General features: G+C 45.0%; 1 long non-coding RNA gene across 1 annotated transcript; it reads left to right on the forward strand.

The window, feature by feature from the left end:
- The first annotated feature begins 12 nt into the window (after nt 1-12).
- Nucleotides 13-11,161, forward strand: LOC120985612. Its single transcript, XR_005775561.1, has 3 exons — nt 13-414; nt 9,319-9,326; nt 11,122-11,161. It is a non-coding gene; the product is annotated as an uncharacterized LOC120985612 (long non-coding RNA).
- Nucleotides 11,162-16,466: the final 5,305 nt, after the last annotated feature.

Consider the following 16,466-nt stretch of genomic DNA (forward strand, 5'->3'; position numbering starts at 1 on the left):
TGCACCGCAAAATAATAGAACATATTCAATTTGTTTTGCGGTGCGGACAGATCATGGACCCATTCAAGTTGAATGGGTCTGGCTCCATCGCGGCCGCCGCACGGATGGTGCCCGTTCGTTGGGGACCGCAAATTGCCCTTAATTTGCTGTACAGTTAGACGCAAAGTTGTTCCCTGCTAGCCATTCCAGGCATTAAAAAAAAGGCTGGATTTAGTGTTCTGCCATACTCACATGGCAAAATATGGCGCAGATAGTGTAGATAAAATGCTTGTTTTATGCACTGTTATACGCTTCAAGAACGCTTGAAAACAGCTTCCTATTGGGCCATAGTTCACACGGACAAGTATTTTTATGCTGCTGTTTCCCAAAAACACTTCAAGAATTGGCATATTAAGGGGGTCAATTATCAAACTGGTGTAAAGTAGAACTAGCAACCAATCAGATTCCTCCTTTAATTTTCTAAAGGAGCTGTCTAAAATGAAAGGAGGAATCTGATTGGTTGCTATGGGCAACTAAGCCAGTTCTATTTTACACCAGTTTGATAAATGACCCCCTAAGTGTGTTAGAAGCTGAATTTTGCATTCATTTTCAATGGGGCTGGAATGTGCTGTCCGCATCCGCAAAAGGCATTTTATATGAGTGTGCCGGCGATGTGCGGTCCGCAAAATGCGGAACGCACATTGCCGATGTCCGTGTTTTGCGGATCACATACGGATGTGTGAATGGACCATTAGTGAGCTTGTCCACAAAAATGTCTGATCCTGTCGTATAACTGCAATACTGAGATCCAGCAGAAACATGATAGGCCATTGATGAGGGTCCTAAAAACTAAGTTTTAGAGGAGAAAAAAAACATGCTGAAGAGTAAGAATAGTCAGGAATAAAGGGGCCAACAACCTTTTGCATTCTTTGCACTTTTGGGAAAAACTTTGTAGTAAATTAGAAGCACTTGGACGTTTCCGCATTAATCGTGTAGTGATGGCTTCACTATCATTCCAAGTCTTTTTATCACAGTATTTTTATAATTTTTTGTAACCTAAAACCAAGTATTTTTTATGTTACATTATGCATATTTTGATACCTTTTTTGCTTTGTCGCCTTGGATTCTTTAAGCAGCCATGTAAGTCCAACAGTATTATAAATGTATGGTTAGTATGTTATATCTCTACCGGTAGCTACAGCTGCTTGGGGTTGGTTTTGTGGAACTAGTGTAATGTCTCCTGTTTATGAGCCAGGATACCTAGGTCTAATCTGTTTTCAAATGATTACCAGCTAATCCTAATGGGTCAAATGACTTCCGTGATATTCTTGTGTTGTACTCTGCGGTGCTAGTCCAGTCCTCCTGCCTCTACTTGCATAAAAACTGCAGCAGCGGTATATTGCACGGGAGTCAGTTACTGTCCTCCGTAGGGATAAGCGAACCTGAAATTTACAGATTCGGGTTCGGCGTTCGGGCAATGGAGGAATCCCATTATGGATTCCGTTATAATGGAATCTAACGAAATTCTATGACTGAATGCATAACGGATCCGTCTGGTTTCCATGATGAAGGACGGAAAACAAAGTCCTGCATAAAGGAGACCAGACGGATCCGTTAGACTTCTATTACGACGGATCAAAACAGAATGCCTCTAAAGGCTTGCATTTTGCACTCCGTCATCCGTTATAAAGGAATTCATAACGGGATTTCTCCACTACCCGAACCTGTAAAGTTTGGGTTCGCTCATCCCTAGTCCTCAGCGGACATGATTCACCAACGCACAGTGATGTGCAGGTGTGACTGCTGCAGCCAGTAACTGTTCTCAGCTATATGCCAGAGATTGGCTGTAGCAGTCATATGCCTTATACCGGCACATCACGCTACAGGTTATAAACAAGCATCAGCAGGAGAACCGGACCAGAACCACAGAGAACAGCAGTGAGTATAAGATGATTTTTATCTTAAAGGGCTTGTCTAAGATTTTTAATTATCTCAGACAAGGAATAACACAAGGCACTTATGGGTCATGACAGTAAAACTAACATATACACTGTTCAAACCGTACATTAAATATGGTATAGTAAGCTGTACAACAACAATTCAATCAAATGGTCAATGTGGGTCATCCTCCATGCATAGCATAACCATCCTGCAAATAAAGGACGGATAGTAAAATGACTTTTATGGTATTCTTTGGAGGTTCCCATATCTTTGATGCCACTAATAGCGCTGCAGACTGCCCTCTTCCTGCTGTCAAAACCCCATTAAATCTAATGGGGGCCGATCTCGTTATGAGTAGCAGATATACATAGTTGTTATGTCATTTCCTATTGCAGTTATGCAAGTCACACGTGGCATGTAGCATACAATTATCATGCATTCTTGAAATGTGTTCTGTATTACAAATGTATATAATTGTTTGAAATGAGGTTATGAACCCCCATAGTCCCTCCTTGTAAAAGAACTACATTCCTCTTGCCACACTGACGCCAACCATGGTGGCAGCAGGCATTTACCCTCGTCTTTACCGTCAGCCATGAGCCGTCCAGGGCTGCCTGCTCCAGATATGCATCTTATGACTTCACTATGGCATGCTATTTTCTACCTATACCTTTTGGTAGGGCTGGATCCATTCCTAGGATGCTCTAATTTGACACCTTTTAGAGGACCTCCTCATGGTCTTTGTATAGTAGATGTCATGTAGCAACAATACTCTGCATGTACTATAATTGCTAGATAATATTTGTGTGTCATGTTTTATGTGCTAAAATACCATCAAGGGCATCTGTCAGCAGATTTGTACCCATGACTGGTCAGGTGTGATATTTTACTTGCCAAGCCCACAGCAGTTGCAAAGAGAGAGCAGAACCTCTAGGTGTAATGACAACACCCCCGTTGCTCTTAGAGGCTCATTTGCATATATAAAAACATCATCTTTCTGAGCAGTGCGGGCACATATGAACATGGGACCAACACAGATGCCTTCAGCTGCCAAGTGCACATGTAACAGGTCAGCCAGTGTCATAGGTACAAGTCTGCTGACAGATGCCAATAGAAGTTCATGTCACTATTGTTTTATCATCCAACTTGTGCATATTTTGGGAAGGTGGGATTCAGTGGTTTTCACTATGGAAATACTTCTGGGGAATCAGATGATGATAAATGCTACAATACAGCTTGGGGACTGGTTGCTGTAGAGTCTGCACTGAACTGGTGCATCCTCCTTGCTCTATACATGTATAGCCAAAGTGAACTTCACATTCAGCATCTTGCATATGTTATTTCCAAAACTTAGCTGAAACAGCAAGGTCCTCGTATCGATGATCAGTGTTGCATCTCCTTGTTTAATGCAGTTAGTGAAATGTTATCCTGATCATAAATGCTGGACTTTTTTCCCCCCTAAACCATTGTGTTATAATACTTTCTCCATTAAATCCAGACAGTCTTCATTTTACTTTTTAAAAGCTACAAAAGTGACTTTTTTTTTAATTAAAGGGAACCTGTCACTAGGGTTGAGCGATATACCGGTATCCACGATATACCACGAAATAAAAAAACGGGGACATGGCGATATCACTGTTTCCTAATAACCACGGTATTTAATGACGTCATAAGAGCGGTCGCATGTGTGCTGACCGCTTCTAAAATTTCTGCGTCCTGCCACCTGCTTACGTTCCCCCGGTCACTGGCCTCTGCCTCCTGCATAACTACTAGCGGGCGGAGGGCTGGACATGGCTGCAAGTGCGCTGGAGGGAGGGGACGAGCAGGCTTTTTTTTTTTTTCACTTTATATAAACCTGTCATGAACTGCTCCTCCCACGCCGCCGCCTCGCTCTGCTCCTTTTCCTCCTTGCGTCTTGCTGTGCTGCTCCGCCTCTTATCAGTGCAGTAGTATGAGTGACATATGACTAGAACTCGGTGGTACCTAACAAATAGACTTTTCTCTGTCCAATGGGGTAGCTAACATAAAGCAGTAAGTGATCTTGCTGCCATCTGCTGCAACATTACCAAGACTTTGTACAAACATTATTATGTGTCACCAACACATGTATCTTCATTCCAGTGTCCACCTGTGATGTGATATGCATATAAATAGAGACGTCACTGTGTACATACATGACGTGTATATCTGTATACATCATGTGTACTGGGCTCCGGTAGACTGATGGTTTACATTGATGGTGTTTTCTGTGTTTTCAGCTGCGTCACCCTTTGTGACAGCCCACTACTGACTGCTAACATAACCCCAGGCTATTTTACTACTCCTTCAGGTAATGACTGCAGTCACTGTCCGTGGTGATTTATAGGGGTAGGAGAACTTCATATTTGAAGTCAGCTTCCTCTCGTACTGCTATTTTGGGGGTGGAGAGTGACAGCACCACATAATGGTCCCCCCCCCCCCCCCCCCCATACCAGTTGTCACTTCTAGCCCATGTGGAGCCCTGTCCTCTTCTTTAAAATCTCCCAAACAAGACTTCCTACACGAATTACCCTAATAGGATCTTACCCCAGTTACATGGATCGTAAGAGGCGTCCCTACACTACCACACACCGCCCCATACAGTATAATGTCTCCTTGTGGCCCACCGCCCAATACAGTATAACGTCTTCTTGTGGCCCACCGCCTCTTACAGTAAAACGTCTCCTTGTGGCTGCCCCATACAGTATGTCTCCTTGTGGCTGCCCCCATACAGTATGTCTCCTTGTGGCTGCCCCATACAGTATAACATCTCCTTGTGGCTGCCCCATACAGTATAACATCTCCTTGAGGCTGCAGTAGTGCCCCATACAGTATAAAGTCTCCTTGTGACTGCCCCATACAGTATAACGTCTCCTTGTGGCTGCCCCCCATACAGTATAACATTTCCTTGAAGCTACCCCAGTGCTCCATACAGTATAATGTCTCCTTGTGGCTGCCCAATACAGTCTAACGTTTCTTTGTGGCTGCCCCATACAGTATAACGTCTCCTTGTGGCTGCCCCAATTTCCCATACAGTATAATGTCTCCTTGTGGCTGCCCAATACAGTCTAACGTTTCTTTGTGGCTGCCCCATACAGTATAACGTCTCCTTGTGGCTGCCCCAATTTCCCATACAGTATAATGTCTCCTTGTGGCTGCCCCATACAGTATAACATCTCTTTGAGGCTGCCCCAGTGCCCCATACAGTATAACGTCTCCTTGTGGCTGCCCCCATACAGTATAACGTCTCCTTGTGGCTGCCCCTCATTACAGTATAACGTCTCCTTGTGGCTACCCCAGTGCCCCATACAGTATAATGTCTCCTTGTTGGTGCCCCATACAGTATAACGTCTCCGTGTGGCTGCCCCCATACAGTATAACATCTCCTTGTGACTGCCCCATACAGTTTAACGTTCGTTTCCTTGTGGCTGCCCCCATACAGTATTACGTCTCATTGTGGCTGCCCCCATACAATATAATGTCTCCGTGTGGCTGCCCCATACAGTATGTCGTCTCCTTGTGGCTTCCCCCATACAGTATGTCGTCTCCTTGTGGCTGCCCCCATACAGTATAAAGTCTCCTTGTGGCTGCCCCATACAGTATGTCGTCTCCTTGTGGCTGCCCCCATACAGTAAAACGTCTCCTTGTGGCTGCCCCCATACAGTATAAAGTCTCCTTGTGGCTGCCCCATACAGTATAACGTCTCCTTGTGGCTGCCCCCATACAGTATAACGTCTCCTTGTGGCTGCCCCCATACAGTAGAACGTCTCCTTGTGGCTGCCCCCATACAGTATAAAGTCTACTTGTGGCTGCCCTCATACAGTATAACGTCTCCTTGTGGCTGCCCCTACAGTATAACGTCTCCTTGTCGCCCCAAGTGTTTTTTTCTTCTAAATGGGTATTTATCGCGATAAATTTCTTAATATCGTTATCATGGGAATATTTTTGATATCGCCCAACACTACCTGTCACCATGAAAATAAAATGTAAGCTATAGGCAGAATGTTATAGAGCAGGAGGAGCTGGGTAGATTGATAGATGGATTTATGGAAAAACATTTCAGTATAACCTGTGTATGATTAATTTACATTTCTGCTCATTCTGGGCTTTGAAGTCAAGGAGGCGGTCCTATCAGTGACTGACAGCCTTCCCTCTATGACTGTGTATACAGAGATAGCTGTCAGTCACAGATAGGACCGCCTCCTTGACTTCAAAGCCCAGAATGAGCAGGAATGTAAATGAATGAAATTCAAGTTTTACCGAAGCTTTTGCCTTCATACTATACATCAATCTGCTCAGCTCCTCCTGCTCTATAACATGCTACCTTCAGCTCAGACACCACGTTCAACGTGACTACCTTAATCATGTTCCCTATAATGATGTTTGCTTTTTTTTGTAAGAGCTTGTTTTACAAGTTCAAATATGAAAAGTATGCAAAAGAAGGTATACTGTCTGGTCATATCTGAGCATATCTACTGTGAAAGTTTCTCTTAATATGTATACTATGTATTTTAGTTTACCTATTTTATTGTGGTCTTTGCTGTTTGGAAAAAAAGTGGTTAGAGGAAGGGAATTCAGATTACACATATATACTGCTCACCAATCATGTGAACGGGTCCATGTCCACAGTTTGAATGGAGCTATAGTCACACATGAACACTGGGACTGACTAGTATAGCCGAGCTCTGTATTGTACTAGTCCCACAGTGACAAATTCGGGCAGCAGTGCTCATGTGTAACAAAGACCAGCACCTCTAAACAATATGAAATGAAGTCATTGAACTCCATTCAGATGGGGGAAATGGGGCCTGCTCTTATGATCGGTGGGGCTCTCATCAGTGGGACCTCCAGAAACTAGATACATCATTGACCTTGTGGATCTGTGATAAGTTATGATACTGGGAAAACCCCTTTAACTAATTTTATGGGTACATACATGTTGCCTGAAATCAATGCTTAATGTCAGGCGGTTTGCTGGTTAAACTGCTGTTTACCTGGAAATGAATGCATCCAGTAACATAAAAAAAGAAAAATGCCACCACGTGTGACCATATCTTTACAGGCATCAATCCCAAGGGTATATTCACATGCAATATTTGTAGCAGAAATGTATTCAAGTTTCTCAAAGCAATTCCATTCAGAGGAATATAACCAGTTTTTCAGTTTAAAAAAATTCCTGCAACAAATCTGATGCTTGTGCCTACACCCTAACACAGATGTCAGTACAGTCTGAGGTTTAAGACCCCCGTGAGCTGTATGTCCACAGCCATCCTAGGCTCTTTCTGCATTTAACATGTAATAAAATATCTAATAACAGCCTGGTGTCTTATTCTGTGAGTTTTGTTGTCATTACCAAAGTATTCATTATTTATAGTAATATAGGAATGTATTTTCCTTCACCACTCTGGATAGTAGATCTACATAAGACTATCCCTAGGTGTTCACCAGAGCCAACTGAAAGGCAGGTTGGATTTGTTTGCTAAGGACTCAGGTTACATCTGCAGAGTCAGGTGGCAGAAGACAGGTGTGAGCTCACAGGTAGCAGACCTATCAGATGCAGAGGAGTAGCAGGAGAAAAGTACAACCCTGAATCAAAGCCAGGAGAACCCAAATCAGTAGACAAGGGGTTAATCTAGAAACAAGCTGAGGTGAGAAGTGGATGGTCTGGGAAATACAATGCTGACTGAACACAGAGCAGAAACTGGAGCCAAGAATCAGTGAATCACAGGCATTGACCAGCAGGAAGGGCCAGTCTTAAATCCTCTTCCTAGCCCTGGAATTGGATGCTGAGCCAGGACCCTAATTGGCTCATCGCCTAAGCTCACTCATAGGTCGATCAGCCGGCGCTTGGCTGGTCAGAGATTGCATACACTGAGAAGCAAAAGGGTAACAATGTTTTGAACTTCTCATACTCATACATAAATTGGACTTGCAACTATTTAGCATATGATTAGTTATGCAGATTCTTGTCATGTAACTGCATTGTTGCTGTTTTGCTCCTGGTGGTGGAACAATCTTTTTCTTCTTCCTGGTCTTACATTCCCTAATAGCTCAGTGTGTTATTAGGTTGATTCCCAAGAGAAAGGTCACTGATTCGAAGCAGCCATGAAGATTTCCCAAGAAAAGTGAAACATCATCATCCAGCTCATCGATAGCGGTCTCTCGACCAAGAAAATTGCCAAACTGCAGCATGTGAGTGCCGTTACAGTTGGAAGAAAAATTAAGTCTGTTCATCCATTCTAAAGCCAAGAGGTGGACGTCCAGGCAAAATATCAGCAAGCCGGTTCATCACAAGGTCTATCAGTTCTGGTGCGACAAACACGGCAGTGGAGGTTGCTCATATGCTTCGTAATAGTGAGATCACAGACGTCCATGCAAGCACTGTGCAACGCACATTGCACAAATCTGTAATGGTGGGCCGAAAAAAGGTGAAGAACCCTCGACTTCAATATCTTTGGCTCGAGTTTGCAAAAAAGCACGACGTATACGTTAGCCTATCCATTTTTTTGCTGCACTTTGCAGGGTGGAAATACATTGTACACTACACTTTCCCATCTTGCAGAGTCCTGCAAAAAAAGGTATACTTTTTTTTATTATTATTTGCAATGGAACTCCATGGTGATAGATGCCACAGTATGGCATCTGTCTCTGGCGTCCGTTCATGTATATGGTTTTTGTGTATGTTGAATGTATGACAAAAACCCAGCCTTACGTGCCCAATCCAGCACTTTCGTTATTTTTGATGTTCTGCTCATCTAACGGAGCAGAACAACAGAAATAAATAGTGGTGGTGTACACATGCCCTAAGAGGTCAGTATTTATGTGGGGGAACCATTACTAGTCTAAATAACAGCATACAATTATAGTGAAGTGATAATGTCCAGTCCCTATAGTGGATCTTCCCCGTACTTTATCACTTGGCTTTAATGGCCTGCTGTGCATTCACTACACTACATGCATCCCACACACACTGTGCCACATACATCAGTATGTGATGTATGTGGGGCAGTATGTAATGATCACACACTGCACTACATACATTACACACTGTGCTACATAGATACATTACACGCTGCTGCTGCTGTCACCTTGGTCTGTGCATCAATCTTGATGTCCGGGCCATATTTGCCGGGGTCCTTGGGCAGTGTGCCCTCTCTCCTTACTACAGCCACCCCGGAGATCTAGCCCCTCCTCCTTCCAGCTCCCGCCAGCCTCCTCTGCTGCAGGGGCCTGTATCGCTCTGGCGCCTGCCCAAACTAACCAATAACAAAGCTCCTTGCAGTGAGGAGCTTTGTTATTGCAGGCACAGGCAGCATCACTGCACTGTCTGTGCCGTTCACTGCGCGCCTTGCGCTGATAAATTTCAGGGAAAAGTCTAAGGTGTATTGGTACACCTCAGACTTTTTCAAGGGATTAAAATGGCCTGAACAGACGTCTATAATGCTTGTACAGGCGTTATTGCGACCTCTGCCTACAAGACGAGTTACTTTGTACACTCAAGTGCTATGGGTATGAAAAGGACGACATAGTGTTTCAGCAGGACAATGAACCAAAGCATATGTCGAGATTGGCAAACAAATGGTTCAATGACAATGAAGTAGAGGTGCTGGATTGGCCCCCACAGTCCTCAGACCTCAACCCAATCGAACACTTGTGGGTAGAGTTGAAGAAAAAGCTGTATTAGTTTCTAAGTGAGTCGACCAGTATGCACCAACATTGGGAATGTGTAGAAGAGAGCTGGGCAGGGGCGGATTAAAGGGAACCTGTCACCTGCAAAACGCATATTAAACCGACCACAGTACCTTACAGTATCCCCCAGTGTGTTGCTAATCATATTTTTCTTTGCTCTTTGCGTTTCTTCATACTTGTTAAAAACTTTGTTTTAAAGGGAACCTGTCACCTGCAAAACACATATTAAACCGACCATTTAGATGGACATGCTGCCGGGATCGCGCTCTTCTAGCGCATGCGCGGTACGCTGCCTGTTACAGCGCGATCCTCACTCACCCGCCTACATTTTGCTGACTGCGGATGCTCCGGACAGTTTGATTGCGCGCGCGCCCGGCCGTCACGCTGTAACAGGCAGCATACCGCGCATGCGCTAGAAGAGCGCGATCCCGCCAGCATGTCCATCTAATTGTAGAGGAGGGGTAAGGGGCGGGCTTAGCTTTACTTGAAGCAAGGAGGCCGCTGCCCCCTTGACTTCAAGCCTGACTCGGAGACATCGCAAACCGACATTAAAACAAAGTTTTTAACAAGTATGAAGAAACGCAAAGAGCAAAGAAAAATATGATTAGCAACACACTGGGGGATACTGTAAGGTACTGTGGTCGGTTTAATATGCGTTTTGCAAGTGACAGGTTCCCTTTAAGTGCATGATAGGCCCGGGGCTGTCTACCCAACTCAGTCCGCCCCCCCTCCCTCTATTTTAGTTTTAGTTTTTTTTCTGTATGAAGAGGCTGCGGTGCTTCATGAGCGCCACAGTCTCTTCCTAGGCCTTCTGACATCACATTCATCAGTCACATAGCCTAGGTGCAATCACTCAGATGGGACAGAGCTGCAATACCAAGTACAGTGCTTTCATATGGATAGCGCTGTGCTTGGTAAGGAGCAAAGAGGCTGCGGCGCTCACTGGGACATCGCGGTCTCCTCAAACAGCTGATTGGTGGGGGTGCCAGGAGTCGGACCCCCACCATCTCATAACTCTCTGAGTACAGATTTCATAGATGTTACCTGCAGTCCTATGTAGCACCCCACATAACACAGTGAACTATTGTGTTATGTGGGGTGTTACATAGGACTGCATGGAACATCTACTACATTATCTGCACACAGAAAGTTATCACTGTTATCTGGGCTTTTACATAGGACTGCAGGTGCCAAATTAAAATTTTAGTTGCCAAATTTAAAATACATATGATTATGATAAAAAAAGAGACTTGAAGGAGAAGATGAGACGCAGGTCACAGTAGTGAGCCAGCGCTACATATAGGGGAATACAGCACCACATACCTGTTACATCCAGTGACATCTCCTGTCATGTAGACCTTCTCTTTCCTCTTCCCCTCCGTTTGACCCAGACTTCCATGACTAATTCTTTCAGCCGCATCTCGTCTCTAAAGAGTTTGTTACAGACACGTTAGAATTCTCATAATTGGGGTCATTTATCAAACTGGTGTAAAGTAGAACTGGCTTAGGTGCCCATAGCAACCAATCAGATTCCACCTTTCATTTTCCAAAGGAGCAGTCAGCAAATGTTGTGCCCATTCACAAGAAAGGTAGTAGGGAGGAATCGGGCAACTATAGGCCAGTAAGCCTGACATCAATAGTGGGGAAATTAATGGAAACCATACTTAAGGAGAGGATTGTGGAACATCTATAATCCCATGGATTGAAAGATGAAAAATAGCATTGGTTTACTTCAGGGAGATCATGTCAAACTAATCTTATTGATTTTTTTGATTGGGTGACTAAAATAATAGTGTCACCGCCAGCTCTCTGAGAAGCTCTGGCAGACGTTCTTCTGTACCTCTTGCATGATGTTCTTTGTTTTGGTTTCACTTTGTCATCTCTTTTCCTTCTCCCAGCTGTCACCTATTTACACTGATTACCTCCCTTTATATTCCCTCCCATACTGCCTCACTTTGCGGTTTATACTACTTCCTGGAATGTGTTCACTGCTAGAGGATGCAACTGCTGGTTCCTCAGATAAGTCTTTTTCCTTTATTTGTGTTTCCATGCTGGCTTGATTCTAGGTGACCCTGACTCCCTCCGTATAACGTGCAGGGAGCCGGTGGTCGTGTCCCCTCACTATTATAGGGTTTTCAGGTGTCACACAGTCTAGGTACGAGGGCATGCAATCCTCTATTATAAAGATCTTTGCATGGGCATAGCAGTCAGGGAGAGCTCTAGGGGTTTTATAGTGCTCACCCATATGTTCCTTAGTTTGGGATCAAGTCAGTCGGATGTTTATTTATAACTTCCAGTTTTCTCCAACACCATCCATGACATCATAAACCGCCAATACCGTCTTAAGCATGGATCCGGTTTCAGCCTTGATTGACCGCATGCAGGGTCTTTCACTGGAGGCAGCAGATCTCCGTAAAACTGTGTCTCAGTTTCAGGTGACCGGTTCTGCTTGCGTTCATGGAGTTTGTTCCGAGCCTAAGATCTCGCTTCCGGATACGTTCTCCGGGGGTAGTGAGAATTTTGTTCGCTTTAGAGAGGCTTGCAAATTTCATTTTCGCCTACTTCCCCATTCCTCTGGTGATGAGGAGCAGAGGGTGGGGATCATCATCTCGCTGCTCAGGGATAACGCTCAGTCTTGGGCCTTTTCGCTGCCGGTGGGGGCACGGCCCCTCCGATCGATGGATGAATTTTTTGTAGCCCTGGGGCAGATATATGATGACCCGGATCGTATTGCTCTGGCTGGATCTAAACTGCGTCTTTTATGCCAGGGTAAACAGTCCGCAGAGATATATTGTTCAGAATTTCGGAGATGGGCAGCTGATACTGGTTGGAATGATGCTGCACTCCGAAGTCAATTTTGCCATGGTCTTTCGGAAAAATTGACAGATGCATTTGCCTTTCATGAGAGACCTGCCTCGTTTGAGTCAGCCATGTCTCTAGCTGTTCGTATTGACAGGCGTCTTAGAGAGAGAGGAGAGATCACTCCTTCCTGTCATATTCAGTCCAAGGACAGTGGGGCGGTCTCATTCAGTGCGCAGGGGCCTCAGTCTCTCTCAATCCCCTCTGAGGAGGAGGCCATGCAGCTGGGTTTGCTTGCCTCTGATAGTAGAGGATTCAGCTCTCAGAGGAGGGTTTGTTTCTGTTGTGGGGGTATAAATCATTTGGCAAATGTTTGCCCCTCTAGGAGATTCAGGGAGTTTTCTGAGGGTAATAAAGAAACAAAAAGAAAAAAAACCTCTAAAAACTTTCCATCTGTTACTATTGGCAAGGTTGATGCGGAAATTAAAGGTTTGCCGTTTGCTTGTAGTTCCTGTTTTGTCCTACCTGCTAGGGTGGCGCTAGATAGCAAAAACATTGTTTGTGAGATTTTTGTAGATAGTGGAGCAGCTGTCAATCTCATTGATAATCAATTTGCTGTAACACATGGTTTCCAGGTATGCACTTTGGGAAAGGATATACCTGTTTTTGCTATCGATTCCGCTCCACTTTCTCAAAAATCGTTAAAGGGCATAGTTCATAATATCCGTTTGACTGTGGCTGATGCTCATGTTGAGGATATGTCATGTTTCGTCCTAAGCTGATTACCTACTCCTCTAGTGTTGGGGCTACCCTGTCTCACTAAACATAACCCCACCATTGATTGGCAAGCAAGGCAAATAAATGGTTGGAGTGACTTTTGCATAAAGAAATGCCTCACGGCGTCTCTTTCAGAGGTTTCTGCCAAGACTGTACCATCTTTTCTCTCTGAATTTTCGGATGTGTTTTCAGAGAGTGGTGTCCAGGAGCTGCCCCCTCACCGGGAGTGCGATTGCCCTATTAATCTCATCCCAGACGCCAAGCTGCCAAAATCACGTTTATATAATCTCTCCCAACCTGAAAGAGTCGCTATGCGTATTTATATCTCTGAGAGCCTGAGAAAGGGACACATCCGACCCTTGAAGTCACCTGTTGCCGCTGGGGTTTTTTTTGTTAAGAAAAAAGACGGTTCTGTAAGACCATGTCTGGATTTCAGGGAGCTGAACTGTATCACAATTCGTGACCCTTATCCGCTTACTCTGATCCCGGAACTGTTTAACCAGATTGTTGGGGCTAAAGTTTTTTCTAAGTTGGATTTAAGAGGGGCATACAACCTAGTCAGGGTCAGGGAAGGGGACGAATGGAAGACGGCCTTCAATACCCCTGAGGGCCATTTCGAGAATTTGGTTATGCCCTTTGGTTTGATAAATGCTCCAGCTGTCTTCCAACATTTTGTGAACAGCATTTTTCATCATTTAATGGGGAAATTTGTACTGGTGTATCTAGATGACATTTTGATTTTTTCTCCTGATTTCAAAACTCATTGAGACCACCTACGTCAGGTCTTGCTCATTCTGTGGGAGAATAAATTGTACGCTAAACTGGAAAATTGTGTGTTTGCGGTTCCAGAGATTCAATTTCTGGGTTTTCTTCTCTCCGCTTCTGGTTTTCGCATGGAGAATCAGAAGGCACTGATGCGGTTTTTGGGTTTTGCCAATTATTACAGGAAGTTAATTTTGAATTATTCCTCTGTTGTTAAACCACTCACTGATATGACTAAAAAGGGGGTAGATTTTTCCTCCTGGACGGTAGATGCGCTTAAGGCCTTTTCTAGTAACAAAGAGTTTTGCTTCCACTCCCATCTTGGTACAACCTGATGTCTCTCTGCCTTTCATTGTTGAGGTGGACGCTTCTGAGGTAGGTGTGGGTGCGGTCTTGTCTCAGGGTCCCTCTCCTGCCAAATGGCGACCGTGTGTCTTTTTCTCAAGGAAACTCTCCTCCGCAGAGAGAAATTACGATGTGGGAGACAGGGAGTTGTTGGCCATCAAATTAGCTTTTGAGGAATGGCGCCATTGGCTAGAGGGAGCCAGACACCCTATTGCCGTGTTTACCGACCATAAGAATCTGGCCTACTTGGAATCAGCCAAGCGTCTGAACCCGAGGTTTAATTTTGTTGTCACGTTCCGCCCTGGGGTTAAAAATGTGAAGGCTGATGCCCTGTCACGTTGTTTTCCGGGAGGGGGGAACTTTGAAGACCCGGGTCCCATTTTGGCTGAAGGGGTGGTCGTCTCTGCTCTTTATCCTGATTTGGAGGCAGAGGTTCAGGCAGCCCAGGCAGAGGCTCCTGATCTTTGTCCTCCTGGGAGGTTGTTTGTGCCTCTCGCTTTACGACACAAGGTTTTTAAGGAGCACCACGATACTGTCCTTGCTGGGCACCCGGGAAGTAGAGCCACAGTGGATCTCATTGCTCGGAGATTCTGGTGGCCGGCTCTTCGTAAGACGGTTGAGGGTTTTGTGGCAGCCTGCGAGACCTGCGCTCGTGCCAAGGTCCCTCATTCACGGCCATCGGGTTCTCTCCTCCCGTTACCCATTCCTTCCCGTCCTTGGATGCATCTGTCCATGGACTTCATTACGGACCTGCCTCGTTCCTCGGGGGAAGACTGTGATTCTGGTAGTAGTGGACCGTTTTAGCAAAATGGCGCATTTCATTCCCTTTCCTGGGTTACCCAATGCTAAAACGCTGGCGCAAACATTTGTTGATCACATTGTCAAATTGCATGGCATTCCTTCAGACATAGTTTCTGATAGGGGCACGCAGTTTGTTTCCAGATTCTGGAAGGCCTTCTGTTCTCGCTTGGGGGTTCGGTTGTCGTTCTCTTCTGCTTTTCACCCGCAGTCGAATGGCCAGACCGAACGCGTCAATCAGAATCTGGAGACATATTTGCGCTGTTTTGTGGCAGAGAATCAGGAGGATTAGTGTTCTTTTTTGTCCCTTGCTGAGTTTGCTTTAAATAACCATCGCCAGGAGTCCTCTGATAAGTCACCATTTTTTGGTGCATATGGGTTTCATCCGCAATTTGAGACATTCTCTGGAGAGGGGTCTTCTGGTTTACCTGATGAGGAGAGATTTTCCTCGTCTTTGTCATTTATTTGGCAAAAGATTCAGGGTAATCTGAAGAGGATGAGTGAGAGATATAAGCGTGTGGCGGATAAGATACGTGTGCCTGGTCCGGACCTGAATGTTGGTGATCTGGTGTGGTTGTCTACAAAGAATATCAAACTGAAGGTTCCCTCCTTGAAGTTGGGTCCTAAGTTTATTTGGCCTTACAAGATCTTGTCCGTCATCAATCCTGTTACCTTCCGTCTTGATCTTCCTCAGACTTGGCAGATCCATAATGTTTTTCACAGGTCCCTATTAAAACCGTATGTCCAACCCACTGTACCCTCCTCTGCCTCCTCCTCCGATTGTTGTTGATGGTAATCTTGAATTTCAGGTCTCTAGGATTGGAGATTCTCGTATTATCCGCGGTTCTCTCCAGTACCTCGTTCATTGGGAGGGCTATGGTCCTGAGGAGAGGATGTGGGTCCCAGTGGCGGACATTAAGGCCACTCGTCTCATCAGGGCTTTCCATAGGTCCCATCCTGATAAGGTGGGCTCTGAGTGTCCGGAGTCCACTCGTAGAGGGAGGGTTACTGTCACCGCCAGCTCTCTGAGAAGCTCTGGCAGACGTTCTTCTCTACCTTTTGCATGATGTTCTTTGTTTTGGTTTCACTTTGTCATCTCTTTTCCTTCTCCCAGCTGTCACCTATTTACACTAATTACCTCCCTTTTATATTCCCTCCCATACTGCCTCACTTTGCGGTTTATAGTACTTCCTGGATTGTGTTCACTGCTAGAGGATGCAACTGCTGGTTCCTCAGATAAGTCTTTTTCCTTTATTTGTGTTTCCGTGCTGGCTTGATTCTAGGTGACCCTGACTCCCTCCTTATTAAGTGCAGGGAGCCGGTGGTCGTGTCCCCTCACTATTATAGGGTTTTCAGGT

This window comes from Bufo bufo, chromosome 1 (assembly GCF_905171765.1).
Source record: "Bufo bufo chromosome 1, aBufBuf1.1, whole genome shotgun sequence".
NCBI lineage: Eukaryota > Metazoa > Chordata > Amphibia > Anura > Bufonidae > Bufo > Bufo bufo.